Source organism: Eublepharis macularius, chromosome 5 (genome assembly GCF_028583425.1).
Source record: "Eublepharis macularius isolate TG4126 chromosome 5, MPM_Emac_v1.0, whole genome shotgun sequence".
NCBI classification, from domain to species: Eukaryota; Metazoa; Chordata; class Lepidosauria; order Squamata; family Eublepharidae; genus Eublepharis; species Eublepharis macularius.
The window spans coordinates 12,058,619-12,076,084 of record NC_072794.1 but is presented as its reverse complement, the minus strand read 5'-3'; the positions used below and the strand labels follow the sequence as shown (position 1 = coordinate 12,076,084).

Sequence of the window (17,466 nt, the reverse complement as noted above, 5' to 3'; positions counted from 1 at the left end):
TGTAGGCAGCTTGGCGGAATGTTGGACAAGTGACAGTTGAAAAGTCTGACAGCAGTCAGAGAGCCAAGCTGCAAGACCAGGATGCCTACATTTCCCATCAAAACTTGAGGGAAGCTGACAAGTGTCCAACCTGTGTCATTCATCACTTGTAGCTTGGCTCTGAGGAAACTCTTAAAATTGCTAAAGACAGACAGGAAGCAAAAGCAAAAGGTGATGGAAATAGTCAGAATTCTAAATGCAGCTTTTCAGCGATTTGCGCACAGAGACAAAAAAATATAATAACCAGTGCAAAGAAATAGAACAACAAAAAAGGAAGAATAAGATCTGTTCTACAAGATCCAAGAAATCAAAGGGAAATTCAAGCCATGGCTTGGGATGCTGAAAGATCAACATGGAAATACAGTATCTGATCAGGACAAAATAAAGGAAAGATGGAAACAATACACTGAAGAACTATGCAGAAGAGATGGAAGGATGACAGAGATTTTTGAAGAAGAGTCCTTTGATGAAGAACCAGAAATCTCAGAAAGTGAAGTAAAAGCTGCACTCAAGAAATTAGGAGAAACCTGGAGTAGGTGGAATACCAAGAGAACTATTTCAAGCTACAGAAATGGAGTCCATCAAAATTTTAACAAGAATCTGTCAACAAATACGGAAAACAAAACAATGGCCCACAGACTGGAAATGCTCAGTCTCCATTCCAATTCCCAAAAAGGGGATGCCAAAGAGTGCAGCAACTATTGAACTATATGTTGGGGGAAAAATTGATTCATTTGAACTGTGCTGGAGGAGAGTTTTGCAGATACCATGGATGGCCAAAAAGACAAATAAGTGGGTACTAGATCAAATCAAGCCTGAATTTTCCCTAGAAGCTAAAATGACAAAACTGAGGCTATCATACTTTGGTCACATTATGAGAAGACAAGATTCTCTGGAAAAGTCAATAATGCTAGGAAAAGTAGAAAGCAGTAGGAAAGGAGGAAGACCTAAAATGAGATGACTTGACTCAATAAAAGAAGTGACATCCTTCAGTTTGCAAGATCTGAGCACGTCTGTTGATAAGATGTTTTGGAGGTCTTTCATTCATAGGGCCACGAGAGGTCGGAGGCGACTTGACAGCACATAACACACGCAAAGCAAAATATCTCTGACATAGAGCATGGGCACTAACTTATATACTTTCTTACAAAATCAACAAAAAGTTTTTTAGAATATCAAGTTACTTCTTACAGAATGAGAAAACATCTAGTCAAAAAAATCCTAAAAGACAGATAGGTCATATAGATAGCTAAGTGTTACATTTGACACTCTTATGGCACCTCCTGTTATCTTTCTGCATACCAAGAGCAGTAAATTCGTGAGACAGTGTGGGCAGTACTGGACATTCAAAGCCAAAACATCCACACATTCCTGAGGCCATCTGCTTTTATAAATCACAATGCCCCAACATCTCCGTCTCCCATAATCAGCAGCTTAAGTGCTACTTCTGCAAGGCCATAAACCAGGGCTTTTTTCTGGGGAAAGAGGTGGTGGAACTCAGTGGCATAGTGTTGCCACTGAGTGGCACCCAGGGCAACTCCCAACAGGAGGTGCCACATCTGGTATCACATGTTTGCGTGTGCACTCCCAGGACCGCACGATGATGTCACTTCCGGGAAGTGATGTCAACACACAGGGTGCGGCCACCACCCGGTAGTGCTCCCGCAGTTTAGGCCTGCTCGCCTCCCTGACCCTTAACTCCGATAATGTTCCCTCTAAGTGGTGCAATGTTGTGAGCCAGAAATCTACTTTGTGAGCAGCAGCTTGCAAGATTTGAGCACGCCTTTTCCAAAAAACAGAATCCATTTGATTAAAAGGCTTTTGAATTAGATTGCCTGAGGCATTGGTACTGGGTGCCATCAATATGTTGGTTACACACACTTATGCATCTGGTTCTCAAAAGCTTATGCCTCAATTAAGTTGGTTAGTCTTAAAGGTGCTACTGGACTTTTTACTATTTTGCAACTACAGACTAACATGGCCAACTCCTCTGGATATTAAAGAATGCGTCTGTAATATATGGAATTTACTGCCACATGATGTGGCAACTGCTAGAGGATATTAGGGATTTCAAAAATGATTAGAGAAATGTGTGGATGAAAGGTCTATTCACAGTTATTTTAGCATAAGAGTTAACTGGATACTCCACGTATAGGGGCAGTATACCACCTAAACCCAGACCAGGACAACCCAGGCTATTGGATCTTAGATCTTGGAAATTTAAGTAGGTGTTCCCTCTAGGGTTGTTTCGCAGAGGCAGGCAATGGCAAATCACCTCTGCACATCTCTTGTCTTAAAAACCTTGCAGGGTTGCTATTTATTTTATTTTGTTTGCACTATTTATAGTCAGCCTTTCTCACTGAGACTCAAGACACATTTCACAGTGTAAGTCAATACAATCAACAGAGTGGGGCATTCAATAAACAATGTAATAGGGAATGGGGTGCAGAAATTTGAAAACAACCAGAAGTTGGATACAGTGCTGAAAGTGTTAAGAAACAAGAACCTAACTTCCTTAACATTTATACCCGAGTAATAATGTGGGGCAGACTTGATGCGGGGGCGGGGGGCGGGACGGACGGAATACAGCTTCAGTTTCAGGAGCTGGAAGCAGACACCCTCAACCTCCATCCTCTCCAGGTGCCAGCCCCCAAATCTTCAGGAATTTCCCTACCTGGAGCTGGCAACCCTAAAGCACATGAGCCAGCCGAAGCCAGGGCGTACCATGTAGCTGACTGCCCACCTGCACTTGGCCACCTGCCCACTACTGTTGCTTCCTCCGGCTCTTGTAGCTGCAGTAGAGAGGCCGCTCAGCCGTTTGCCCACCGCCGTTGCCTCCTCCAGCTCCCGGCTCCAGGATGGGGAGGCTGCTTGATGGGCTAAGTGGAGACGCCATGTGGGCATCTGCCTGCCATTGCTGCCTCCTCCAAGTCCCGGCGCCGAGAGGTGCCAGAACTGCATTCCACTGCATTCTGGCAGAAAAAAAGCTCTGGCCATAACACGCAGGTGAAAAAGAAGAACGAGGGAAGGAGGCATCTGCAACTCATCCCACCATGGCCCTATACAGAACCAAAGTATGTGTGAGGCCCCGCCCCGCCGGCCGCGCCTCCCCCTCGTTCTGCCGTCCTCCGGGCTACCACCCGGGGGAGGTTGAGGGTGCTCCCTCTGCCTCAGACTAGATAGGGGCAGTGGTTTGGGCCCACTCCGGACACACACACCCCCTGGGGTCCGGCGCTTCCTGGCCCGCTTGCTGCTCCGGGATCCGCGACATGTAGTCTGCATTCACATGGAGTCGACCTGGCCGATGCCGCAGCTGGAAGCTGAAAGGGAGCAGAGAGAGGTACCATCTGAGAACCCGTGGGTTGTGGTCCTTCATGCGGGCCATCCACAGCAGGGGGGCGTGGTCTGTGACCAGGGTAAAGTGGTTGTTGGCCAGGTAGAACTGGAGTGCGCCTACTGCCCACTTCACCGCCAGGGCCTCCTTCTCGACGGTAGCGTACTTGACCTCCGCGGGCTGCAGCTTCCGACTGATAAATACCACGGGGTGTTCCTGGCCGTCGACCTCCTGGGATAGGACCGCCCCCAGCCCGACATCGGAGGCGTCCGTCTGGACGAGGAAGGGACGCTCAAAGTCCGGGTTCCGTAGCACGGGGGCTCCGGACAGGGCTCCGCGCAAAGCTTCGAAGGCTTGGAGCCGGTCGGGGTTCCAGTGGATGGTAGCCGGCTGGCCCTTGCGTAGGCAGTCGGAAAGGGGGCTGGCTTGGCTGACGAAGTGGGGTATGAACTTACTGTAATAGCCCACCAGCCCTAGGAAGCGCCGCATCTGGCATTTAGTTCGAGGGCGAGGGCTCTGCTCCAACGTGGTGACCTTATCGGGTACGGGCCGTAGGACCCCGTGGCCCACTTGGAACCCAAGGTATGTGAGCTCCTGGAACCCAATCCGGCTTTTGCGGGGGTTGACTCGCAGGCCTGCCCCGGCCAATGCCGCCAGGACCGTGTTCAGGTGCTGCAGGTGCGACGGCCAGTCTGGACTAAAGATGATGATATCATCTATATAGGCTCGGGCGAACTCTTGGCAATGGGCCAGCACGTGATCCACGAGGCGCTGGAAGGTGGCGGCGGCCCCATGCAAGCCGAAGGGCATGACCTTGAACTGGAACAAGCCCTGGGGGGGTCGCGAAGGCCGTCTTCTCCCGGTCCTCGGCTGCCATGGGTATCTGCCAGTACCCCTTCGTGAGATCCAGAGCCGAGAGGTAACGGGCTGTCCCCAGCTGATCGATCAGCACGTCGGCCCGGGGCATGGGGTAGGCGTCAAAGGTGGCAATGGCGTTGACTTGCCGGTAGTCCACGCAGAAGCAGACGGAGCCGTCCGGCTTCCCCACTAGCACGATGGGGCTCCACCACGCGCTGCGGGAGGGCTCAATCACGTCGAGGCGGAGCATGTCCTCTACTTCCGTGGCCACGATCTCCCACCGTTTTAACGGCAATGGTCTCCAGGGGACCCGGGCCACCTGTCCGGGGGTGGGTGGGTATGTGGTGCACCAGCACGGCGGTTCGGCCTGGCCGGCAGGAGAAAAGGCCAGGGTGCTGGCGGACCACTGCTCTCGCCTGCGCCAGCTGGTCATCCTGGAGGCCCGGGTCTAGGACCGGCTCCTCTCCGGTGGGGCCGCTCGGGGTCCATGGCAATTCGCCGGCAGGGAGCTCCAGGGGGTCGGGGGATAGGTTGCATTGGAGCGTCTCCGCCTCGTGCCAGGCTTTCAGATCATTGACATGCAGCCTCTTCCGGTGTCGGGGCCTTGGCCCACACTGGACTTCGTATGACAGGGGCCCCCGCACCTTAGTGATGAGGTAGGGTCCGCGCCACGGGGCCCCTGGGCCCGGGCCCATGACTCGGTGGTGGACCAGGACCTTCTCTCCCACCTGGAATGTTCGCGCCTTGGCCCCCCGATCGTAGTAGGCCTTCTGGGACCGCTGGGCCTCCCGGAGGTGTTCACGAGCGGTGGCTCGGCATGCCTCGAGGCGGGTCTGGAGGTCCCGGACATACTCGGGGGCGGGACGTCCCTCGGGGGTGGCCACTGGGGCCCACTGCTCCTCCACCAGCCCCAGTATACCCCGCAGCCGCCGCCCGTATAGGAGCTCGAAAGGGGCGTAGCCGGTGGAGGCCTGGGGGGTCTCGCGGACCGCAAAGAGTAAGGGATCGATGTACAGGTCCCACTGTTGGGGGTGGTCATGGGCCAGCTTGTGGAGCATTGCCTTCAGGGTCTGGTTGAACCTTTCTACCAGCCCGTCAGTTTGAGGGTGGAAGATGCTGGTGAAGATCTGCCGAACATGCAGCGTCCGGCACAGGTGTCTGGTGAGCTGGGCCGTGAAGGGCTTTCCGCAGTCCGACAGCAACTCCCGGGGCAACCCCACTTGGGCGAAGAATCGTAGCAGCACCCGAGCGACCCCCGGGGCCTTCATGTCCCGGAGGGGAATGGCCTCGGGGTACCGGGTGGCATAGTCCATCAGGACCAGGATATAACGGGCTCCTCTCGGGGTCTGGGGCAGGGGACCGACGAAGTCCATAGCAATCCTGGCAAAGGGCTCCTCAATGATGGGCAGCGGGGCCAGTGGGGCCCGGGCGGGCCGGCGGGTGGCTTGTCGCTGGCAAAGCGGGCAGGCCTGGCAGTAGCGCTTAACCTCCTTGGTTAGCCCCGGCCAGAAGAAGTGGGCTTCAATCCGGGCCATAGTGCCCCGGGCGCCCTGGTGGCCCCCCCACGGGTGATCGTGGGCAGCCCGGAGGACCTCCGGGTGGTGGGCGGCCGGAACCAACAGCTGGGCCACTTCCCCCTGGCTTCCCTTCGCCAGGCGGTACCAACGCCCCCCCCCGCACGGATGACCCGTGGTAGCCGCCCTGCCCGGCGGGGATCGAGGACCCGACCCTCACTTACTGCGGTCATCCGGCGTAGACCTTCCAGTGAGGGGTCTTCAGCCTGATCGGTGGCGAACCGGGGTTCCACTCCCCATCCCTGGCGAAGTTGGGCCGGAGCATCCCCGGCTCCGCTCCCCCCTGGGCCCCCCTCGTCGTCTTCCTCATCCTCTCCGACCAGGGCCTCTCCCGCTTCCTCCCGGGCAGGGGGGAGGGCCGTCTTCATGGCGGGGCGGAAGTGGGGGGAGTCTCTCCCCAGCAAGACCGGGTAGGGTAGAGCCTGCACCCGGGCCAAGGGCGTCTCGCACGTCTGCCCGCGGTACGTCACGGGAGCCAGGACAACTGGGCACTCCTCCACGTGATTGTGGACACAGGCGATGACGGCTTGGCGGATCACCGGTAGGTCCGGGGGCAACAGGTGGGAGCGGATCATTGACACGGAGCTCCCGCTGTCGAGGAGCGCTGTCAACTTCCTCCCCGCCACCGAGACCAGGACGAGCATGGGAGGGGGCCGGGGGGCCCGGCTCGACGCGGGCAGGGCCGTGTCCCAGCCCAGATCGCACTCCATCAGGGGGCACTCCCTCTTCCAGTGCCCTCGTTGCCCGCACATGAAGCACGGTCCCTTGTCTCCCGTCTCCCGGGTGGAGCTATTGGGTTTAGCTGTGGCGGGGATGACGGGTGGCGGAAGGGCCAGCTGGGGTCCGGTTGGGGGCCCTCCGGTCGCCCGGCCCAGGTGGCCGGGGGCAGGAGGCCGAGGGCCTGATCGAGCTTGTCCCCCTTTTTCGCCTGTGCTGCGGCTCCCGTCGCCACCAGGGCGGGGTTCCTGCTTCGCGGGCTCTCGGGACTCCACAGCCATCACGTTTTCCCACAACGTGGTGGCTTCCTTCAAGGTGGCGGGCTTGTTGTAGGCCACCCAATTCCGGACCCGAGCGGGGATCACCTGCAGCAACTGCTCGAGCACCACCTGGTCGGCAATTCTCCGGCCCTCGTCCGAGGTGGGCCTCAGCCAGCGGTAGGCTGCGTCTTGGAGATTGGCCACGAGGGTGCGGGGACGGTCTGCTTTTTGGAAGGCGATGGTCCGGAACTTCTGCCGGTAAGTCTCCGGCGTGATCTCGTAGCGATCCAATATCGCCGCCTTCAGCCTCGCGTAGTCAGCGCTCTCGGCTTTGGGGAGGGCCTTGAGGGCGGCTTGCGCCTCCCCCGTAAGATAAGGTCCAATGATGAAGGCCCACTGAGCTGGTGCCCACCCCGCCGCCTCCGCTGTCTGCTGAAAGGCCTCCAGGAAGGCGTCCACGTCGTCTTCCGGGCCCAGCGTGGCGAGGTGGAATGGTGGCCGGGAGGCGGGCCCGGCCCCGCCGCCGACTCCGGGACCGGCGCCGGCCAGTGCTTGTTGGAGGTCTCTGATGAGAGTCGCCTGGGCATCTTGCTGTTGGCGGGCCAGGGCAGCCTGCGCGTCCAGCTGCTGCTGAGCCACCTCCCTCAATAGTTGCCCCTGGTGCTCAGTTAGCCACTGGCCAAACTGCAAGAGATCCATCGTGGAGCTGGCAGCCTCGGCAGGGGTCTCCGCACTCGCTGCCTTCAGCACCGCGGGGCGTAGGAGGGGCCGGGAGCTGCTCCAACCGGCTGGGGTGGGGAGGTGCGGGCGCGGGTGCCTCACGGGGCTGCTAGTGCCTGCATTCTCCACCAGTTTGTGAGGCCCCGCCCCGCCGGCCGCGCCTCCCCCTCGTTCTGCCGTCCTCCGGGCTACCACCCGGGGGAGGTTGAGGGTGCTCCCTCTGCCTCAGACTAGATAGGGGCAGTGGTTTGGGCACCAGAGTCTGCCTCCTATCTGCTGCTCTGGAAGTCTCTCGCACTCTCTCTCTGACCAACCTTCCAACCAGCCTTCTCCTCCCTGGCGTCATCGGGAGCTTCCCTCTTATAGTCCCTCCTGGCTCTGCCCCCTGGCTCTCCCCCAATCCCCTCTCCAGAACCACCTGTCCCTGGCACCGACACCTGGCTGCTCCCACCTGGTTGGGCCAAATGCTCCTCCATCACCCCCTCCTCTCCTGCCATTGCCTCTGAGCTTGATTCTCCCCTCCCCCGCCCTTCGCCAATCCCCAGCGTCCCTTCAGACTGGGGAGCCCTCCCAGGAGCCATCCAGCCAACCCAGCGCTGGGACGACTTGCCCGGTGTCCCTCCCCTCACCTGCCCCAGCTGGGCCCTCCCCCTGCTGGCGTTCAGCCGTGCCCGCCCCCGGGATGCTGCCTGGGGCGGCCGCAGCGGCGGCCGTGCTGCTCCTTCCCTCCTGCTGCTTCTCTCCCCCCAACCCGCCGCCGTCGCTGCGCCGGGCGGCCGGCCCGGTTTCGGCCGCCCCACCGCCGCGAGCCGCGGCCGCGGCGGCGGCAGGGCCGGCCGCCCCAGCGGCGGCCGCGGCGGCGGCAGGCCCGGCCGTCCTGGCGGCCGCGGCGGCCGCGGCAGGCCCGGCCGTCCCAGCCGCGACGGCTGCGGTAGGCCCCGCGGTCCCGGCGGCGGCGGCAGGCCCGGCGGCGGGGTGCCGGGGAAGCGTTGGGTGGTTGGCGTCTCCGGGCCCTCCGCCGCGGGTCCTGGGGTAAGCGGGGGTGCTTGGCGGGGGCGGGGGGGTTGGCCACGAGCCCCCTGGGGGTCCGTCGGGCCGGGGGGTAGGGCCCAGTCCAGGGTGGGCGAGGCCCACTCCGGACAGTATGATTAAACTTATAATGGAAGAATTGGGCCAAAGACATATATCACAGGAAAATTTTCCCCTAACAAATAATGTGTGCGCACACAGTTCTTCACTTCTCTGTTTAATCTTCACAACAACACTGTGATGTAGGTGAGAAAGTCAGAGCCAGTGGCCCAGGTCATCCAAAGAGCTTTGGGTTGGGAAATTTCTGGAGATTTGGAGGCACAGCCCGGAGAGGGAAATTTTGGGGAAAGGAGGATTTCAACAGAGAGTGTACCCTCCGAAGCTACCATTTCCTCCAGGATAGTAGAGAGTCTAGTAGTAGTAGTAGTAGTAGTAGTAGTAGTAGTAGTAGTAGTAGTAGTAGTAGTAGTAACAACAACAACAACAACATTCGCCCTTCAGGACAACTAAATGCCCACTCAGAGTGGTTTACAAAGCATGTTACTATTATCCCCACAACAAAACACCCTGTGAGGTGGGTGGGGCTGAGAGAGATCTGAGAAGCTGTGACTGCTTCAAGGTCACCCAGCTGGCTTCAAGCGGAGGAGTGGGGAATCAAACCTGGCTCTCCAGATTAGAGTCCTGCTGCTCTTAACCACTACACCAAACTGGCTCTAGCATCTTTGTTACCACAAACTAACACGGCTAACTCTTCTGGATCTATTTCCTCCAGGGGAACTGATCTCTGTAGTCTGGAGATGAGTTGTAATTCCAGGTGAACTTCAGGTTCCACCTGCAGATTGGCAAAACTACCAAGTGAAGATTTGAATGTCCAGTCTGAAATGCTAGCCACTGTATCACCCTGGTTTAACTCATCTGATTTACAAATATGGAACAATAATTTCCCTCCCCAACTAGGTTGTAAAATTCTAAGCAGCAGAGGCAGTGTGGTGTAGAGGTTAGAGTGTTGAACTGGGATCTCAGGCACCAGTGTTCAAATCACCACACTGCATTGGAAGCTCTCTGGGTGACTTTGAGCCAGTCACACCTCTCACCTTAACCAACCTCATAGGATAGTTGGGAGGAAAAAAGGAAGGAAGGGAGTATGGTGTAGAGCACCTAAACTATTTCCAGGAACAGCAGAATAAAAATGTACAAAGAAAATAGCTACATAGTTAGAAGTTACGGGTTGGATCTCTGTTCTGCTAGTTGTGGTGGTGTGTTTTTTTTCTGAGGCAAGGAGTTTCCCGATGCAAGAGGGTCACAGAGTCAGGGGAAGGCTCCGTCTGCCAGAGGAAAGGGCCTTTGCTAGTAAAACGGGACAGTGGGAAGGAAGTCTGCAGCTGTATCCATGAGAAGGTGGCAGGTTTTCTGGACTAAGAAGATATTAAGATCAAGAATAAATTGTGCCTCTTGGCAGGACTCAAATTAGTGATTGCGGGGAGTCAGAAGCCCCTCAGTGGAATCTGGCAACTCCACCAATCTGCAACCTCTGTTGGTTTCCAAACTAAGAGGCAAGAATTAGGGGACTATCATATGTATTGTGTGTGTGTGTGGGAACAGATAAAGAGGCCCTGACTTCATTGCTTGTTTGCTTCTTGTCTGTATTTTTAATGTATACAGTATTTATATGTAGAACATACATTATTTAGGGGAACATAATAGTAGCCCTACAGGATCAGACGTAAAAATTCCAGTATCCTCCGTCACAAAGTGGCTAATGAGACACCTCAGCATGCCTGCAAGCAGGACACAGATACCAAAGCTCCTCCTGGGCTGTTTTCACACTGCTTACCAGCCACGGACCATTGCGCCGAGCTCCCGGAACGACAGCGTCTTCCTGGCGCAATTTCGCACGAGAACCGTTCTCACGTGAAATCGCGCCAAGAAGACGCTGTCGTTCCGGGAGCTTGGTGCGATGGTCCGTGGTTGGTAAGCAGTGTGAAAACAGCCCCACTGTTGCCTTCTCTCCCAGCTCTGGTATTCAGAGGTACACTGCCTCTGAACATGGAGGTTCCATTTAGCCATCTTGACTAAGCCTCCTTTCAAAGTCAGCTAAACTAGTGCCCATCACTTCATCCTGTGGCAGTGAATTCTGTAAGCTAATTATTCTTTGAGGGGAGAATTACTGTTCTGCATCCTGAATCTGCTGTCCTTTGACTTCACTGCAGGCCTGAAAGATCTAATAAGGGAGAGGGAGAAAAAATTTTCTCCACCCCCTTTCACCGTCTCATACATAATTGTGTAGGTCTCTGTCATGGGCCGTTTCCAGATGGCTTACCTGCCTCCGGAACGTTGCGCCATCTTGCAGGGAAAACGCGATATTTCGCGTTTTCCCCGCAAGATGGCGCGACGTTCCGGAGGCAGGTAAGCCGTCTGGAAACGGCCATGCTGTCCCCTGCATTGTCTTTTCTTCAAACTGAAATGCCTCAGACTTTTTAGCCTTTCCTCGTAAGTTTCTGGAGAGGTGGCATGATATCTAAATAATAAAATAAATTAAAAAAATGAAAATAAAGGTGCTCCACTCTCCGGATCATTTTGGGTTGCCCTTTTCTGCACCTTTTCTCATGACTACATGGCCTTTTTGAAGATACATAATACATTTAATAAAGACTTATTGAAGGGCAAATCATATTGAGAGGCACATACATTTTATAAGGAAGAGAAACAGAAAAAGGCACCACGTTTGCCCTCGGTCCACATGAGGGAGAAGCAAAATCAAAATTGGGATTTTTAAATTCAACAGGAGCACTTGCAAAATTCAATAGTCTCTTTTGGGATTTGTCCCCTGTCCCAATTACAATAAGCCTGTTCTCCTGTCATGTCATGGCAGGATAAGGGCCAAACCTCTTCCTGCGTTTGTGGTCAGAATTTTAGAGTTTGGATTGTTCTGAACCCAAACCCATAACAAACCCAGCTTTGGCCTAAGAGCAACTTTTAAAAGCTCTTACTTTGGGTTTATGTGCACTAAAACTATGTGAGAGCTGGCAGAAGTATGCAGCAGCTTTTTTGGCATAAATTAGGCATAATTTATAAAAGAGTACTAAATTGGAGAAAGGTATTCAGTTCTGACATATAGGACTGATAGAAAAAGACCTGAGCTATGATATCTAGGTGAAAGTTCACTCCTGGCCCCCTCCCTTTCCAGCTAAGCAGAAAAAGACAGTCACTTTTGGGCTTCACAAAGAATGCTGAGTAATGCATTCCACTAGGTACAGGGAATGATTCCAAGCAAGGGCTATTCTAAGACCAAGGACAAAGCACACCTGAAGAGCCTTAGAACTGGCTCAATTTCATTGGTTAAAAAGGAGCATGTGACCATCCAGGTTAGAAGGGCCACTGACGGGGGGCGTGGCGTCGGCACCGAGAGGAATGGACGCCTAAAGCCAGAGCTCTGGTTCAATTCCACCCCTAAACCCCGATAAGCGCATCAAAAACGTTCTACACAACTTAGTATGAAGGGTAAGCAAGATCTTACTTCAAAGAAGCCCAACTCTAAGGCGGTGAAAAATTTGCAGAGCTATTTCCCAGCTTCGCAAGCAGAAGGCACGGAGGGGGAGATAGAGGGAACGAGTGCAAACATGGCGGCCGCGATGGTAAATGCTGAGGCGTGAAAAACTCAGACGGTTTCCTATGACCCAGCACTGAAAGCCCTACTGCTAGACCTTGAATCGAGCTTTTCTAACAAAATCTCCCACTTGATGGAACCACTATCACAACAATTAACTGATCTTAAGATAGTGATGGACTCCGTGGTCGCTAAGTCGGATCAGGCTCTTACCCAGACTGCAGCTTTAAGGGAGGACGTCCACTCCCTACAATCAGAACAAGATCGTGTCCACTATAAGATCTTGGACATGGAGATTCAACTGCGGGGTGCTAATTTGAAATTTAGGGGGATAGAGGAAAATGCGGCCGTGGATGCAGACCTTGCCGTTTTTTTGGCGGGCTGGCTGACGACGGAGCTAAAGCTGGAGGAAACCCATGCATTGATTATATTCAAGGCTTATCGAGTGGGCCCCAGAAATCCAGATAAGAGGCGGGGACCTAGAGATGTGGTGGCCGTCTTTGCCGACTGGAGGCTGAGGAAAAAAACGCTTGAGGTGGCGAGGGCGCGAAAATTCCTCTCCTACAATGGAGCGCGAATCAGCGTCTATACGGACCTACCGGCCGAGATTTTGGAGCGACGACGACAACTCCGGCAGATAACTGAGGAACTCAGAAATGCCCAAATAGAATACAGCTGGACCCGGTATTCTGCACTGAGAGTCTCGTTGAAGGGTATACAACACTTGATCTCTGCTCCCGAGGAAGGCCTCCGGTTTCTACACGAGCTAGGCATAGAGGTCGCCATGGAGACGGAGGCCAGCTCTCAGAAAAGAAAACGACCACTGCCCATGTCTCCTCAGAAAAATAATAAAATACCGGTCCGGGACACTTGAAGCTCTGACTGGTAGGACTTATGACCAGAATATGTTGTGTTGGAACGTCCCAATCTTACTTAATTTACTCGCGGGTAGGGGTGGTTGGGGTGGGATTGAAGGGATTGCTTCTTTATTAGCCCCTTACACAAACAGTCCTCCGTACTGTTTATTTACAGCAACCTCGTTGCAGAGATTTCTCGCGAGGCTGCTGAGGACTGTGTAGCACCTTAGTTTCTATTTCTCTATTGGAGACGGTTGCTTTAGAGAAATATTAGATCTTGTGATAATTATATAAATACATTCTTCAAGTTCTTCCTGGAAAATAAGTAACAAGACGCTGAGTGCTCGTTGTATATAGTTTAGTTACGGTAGTTAAGGCAAGTTAGTGATTTAATATTAAGAGGTGCGCCCCTTGATTTGATCCACTTCTACATAAAGTAATAAAGAGAAATCTTAATTAATTAATACCTTCTTGATTGGCATATCATATACTCGGAACTCATTGCAGCTTGATCCGACGTTAGTAAGGGGGGGGAGGTAACGAAGCAATCTATACGACAATTACAACTTGCAGTTTTACCCACTGACTATCTGCTTGCTCCTTACTGCATTTTGCAGAGGTAAGGGCAAGAATTAATTAATCATTTATTACAAATCTGGGGACAGTTGGTTTAAAGGAGTATAAGTAGTGAGTTAATTGAATATATTTACACTTTCAAGCTTTTACCAAAAACAATATTAAAGTGCTGCGTGCTTATTGTATATAACTTTGTTAAGGTAGTTAGGCAAATTAGTGATTTAGTGCTAAGAGGTGCATCCATCAATTCAATCTACTCCTCCATAAGGTAACAAACAGACATCTTAATTAATTGGTTCTTGATTGATTAGCAAATTGTACACTTGGAATTAATTGCAGTTTGATCCATCCATAATCAGAGAGAGAAGGTAACATAACAGACTACAAGCAACTTAGTGATTTAGGGTTAAGAGGTACATCTATTAATTTGGTCTACTCCTACATACGGTAATAAACAGAAATCTTAATTAATTAGTACTTACTTGATTGGCTTATTATATACCTGGAATTAATTGCTGTTTGATCCATCCATAATCGGAGAGGGGAGGTAGCATAGCAGACTACAAGCTTATCACAACTATCAGTTTTACCCACTGACAGTCTGCTTGCTTATCACCATACTTTGAAAGGGTAAGGGCGAAAGTCGATTAATTATTTATTGAAAATTACCAACATAGTAGATTAACTTACGCTTGCTATACATTTCATTGCATTTGTGTTTTGTGATACGATTTCTCTTTCCTTTCTAATGAATTTGTTGCATGATTGCCTTCAAAGTGATGAAATTTGATTGCTTAATTAATTAACATCAGACAGTGATTTATTTACCTGAATCTTATTGCACTTGCGTACTGACCCTTCCTTTGGTGCTTAGATCATTTCAGCCATCTCATTCATATCTATTATAAACTACTGAAGCAAGAGCCTTTACACGCCTGCTAGCGGTTTCTATACTTGCACTTTTGGTTCTGCAATACTATTACATTCCACTTCAAAGGCCAATTCTGGTACTCTACTTTTACCCATTCTATAATGGCCTCACAACCACATGTCCATATTGTCTCGCAAAATGTGAGGGGTTTAAACAACCTGGTGAGGGGTTTAAACAACCTGGTGAAGAGAAGGAGAGTTCTGACCAGCCTGGCGAAACTGAATGTAGATGTAGCCCTGATCCAAGAAACACACCTCCATGCATCCTATGAGGCGGAGCTTAAGGCCCCATGGATAAAATTGCAATTCCACGCAAAAGGCTCCTCCAAATCCCACGGGGTGGCAATCTTACTAGCAAACAGGGTCAAATTTGAACACAAAGCCACCCTACGGGACCCTAGAGGCAGGTTCTTATTTATAAAGGGGCACTTCAATGGACAGTTGCTTACACTGGCATCTGTCTATGCGCCCAACACGCAGCAACTGGAGTTCATGGAAGAAATTCTCCGAAAATTGGAAGCATTCCAGGAGGGATCAGTAATTGTGGGAGGGGACTTCAATTATGTAGCACACTATGACCTAGATAAATCCTCATTTCCCCTCAACAATGCACCTTGAGCGCCAAGAAGACCTAAGAACCCTAATCGTGACACACAGATGCTCACGCTATTTACTCGGTTCCACTTAGTGGACATATGGAGGGAGATGAACAAACTGGCCAAAGATTACACATACTACTCCCCACGCCACGACGTATACACCAGGATCGACTATATCGTGGTGTCCCCAGATCTGAGAGACAGAGTGCTACTCTCCAGCATAGGGGACATAAGCTATTCGGATCATGCTTGGGTAACGTGCAAATTGTCCCTAGATAGGCCCTACGAAAGGGAGAGGCATTGGACGTTTCAGAAAAACCTCATACTTAATGAGAACAATGTCCTACAAATTGAACGAGATATCGCCCAATATCTCAAAGATAACCAAACAGGCACGACATCTTCCCAAACGGTGTGGGACGCTCTTAAGGCGGTACTAAGGGGACAACTGATCGCTCTCTCTGCCTCTCTAAATAAGAAGAAAAAACTCCAAAAGCAACTCATAATGGATAAAATCCACCAATTGGAACGCTTACACAAGGATAGAGGCAGCAAAAAAACCTATAAACAGCTGCTCCATGAGCGCAAAGCTCTGGAGTCACTTGAAACGTCCCAAATTCAAAGGAACATCTTATATTTAAAACAAAAGTATTGGAACCACTCTCCTAGGACCCTACGTTATCTGTCCTGGAAGGTCAAGGAGAAGAGAATAAATAGGCACGTCAGACTCATAAAAAACGACAAGGGACAAATGTTCACTAAATCTCCCGAAATATTGAATGTATTTACAAAATTTTACACAAATTTATATACTTCATCCAGGCCAGATAAAGTGTCAATTAGAAACTACCTATCAAACCATAAGAACATTAAAAAATTGACGGAGGAACACAGCCGATTAATGGATACCCCAATCACCGCCACAGAACTGCTGGAATCCATTAAGAAATTAAAGAGCAATAAGGCATCTGGGCCGGATGGCTATCCGGCCGAATTCTATAAAAAATTTGCTTTGGTGTTAACCCCGCCCCTGTTATTGGCCTGTAATGAGGTACATAAATTGGGGACCTTACCTGGAACCTGGGCTGAGGCAGTCATCACCATGATCCCCAAGGAAGGCAAAGACCCCTCTAACCCCGGTTCGTATAGACCGATTTCTTTGCTGAATGTCGATTATAAAATCTTTACCTCAATATATGCACGACGCTTCAATTCTTTCATTGGAAATTATATTTGTACAGATCAGATTGGCTTTATCCCCAATAGGGACATCTCCGACAACATTTATAAGGCATTGAACATTTTGACATTCAGTAGACACAACAAATTACAAACCACATTCCTCTCCTTGGATGTCGAAAAAGCTTTCGACACCCTGGAGGTCCCGTACCTGCAGATGCTCCTTTCCCACATGAAATTCGGCCCCAACTTCCTACAAACAATTAAAGCGATATACGCAGGCCCCAAGGCAAGAATCAAACTTAATGACTTAGCGTCCGATCCCTTCACTCTACACCGAGGCACGCGCCAAGGATGTCCCCTTTCCCCTATCCTTTTCGCCCTCGCGATAGAGCCCTTAGCAGAGGAGATAAGAACCAATGAAAGGATTCGAGGCATTGAAATAGACAAACGTACTTACAAAATATGCTTATTCGCTGATGACATCTTGCTGTTTCTTACGTGCCCACTTGTTTCCCTAAAGGCTCTGGCAATTGTTCTTGCTCACTTTGGGTGTATATCGGGGTTGAGGATAAACCAAGCCAAATCCACCATCCTATCAGTGAATCTCCCAGAGGAGACGTGTAGCGACATAAAACGGCAATTTGAATACCAGTGGGCCAAATCACACCTCCGATATCTGGGCATAAATATCCCTCCCAACCCAGCCCAGCTACTCCAGGTAAACCACGTCCAAAAGATGAAAGAAATTAAACACCTCCTGCTCAAATGGAACAAGCAAAACCTGGCATGGTATGAAAGATACCATTTGATAAAATCCTTCGTCCTCCCAAAATTGACATTTTTGTATAGAACAATTCCGATTGAAATCCCTAGCAAAATTCTGAGCCAATGGCAGGCGACATTAAACAGATTCTTGTGGCAGAATAAGCGCCCTAGGATTGCCTTCAAAGTTTTGTGCGCCCCTAAAACAGCAGGGGGCTTTAACTACCCAAATATAGGGCTCTATTCTGATGCAGCCAGATTGTCAGACATCCTCCAGATATTACTCCCCTCTGGACACTCTGATTGGATAAACATAGTGGGCACCTTTTCCCAGCCAAAAACATTGCGAGAAACTTTCTGGTCTACCCCAAGTTTGCGTCCTTCCTCCATATATCAAAATATGTTCCTTGCTGCACTGCTAA

General features: G+C 51.5%; 1 protein-coding gene across 1 annotated transcript in view; it reads left to right on the top strand.

Annotated features, from left to right (window-relative positions):
- The window catches only part of LOC129329924 (mucin-16-like), a gene marked incomplete at its 5' end in the record, with an annotated part of 108,050 nt that overhangs the window by 68,011 nt on the left and 22,573 nt on the right, over positions 1-17,466 (top strand). The gene's annotated exons all lie outside the window — the stretch shown is intronic.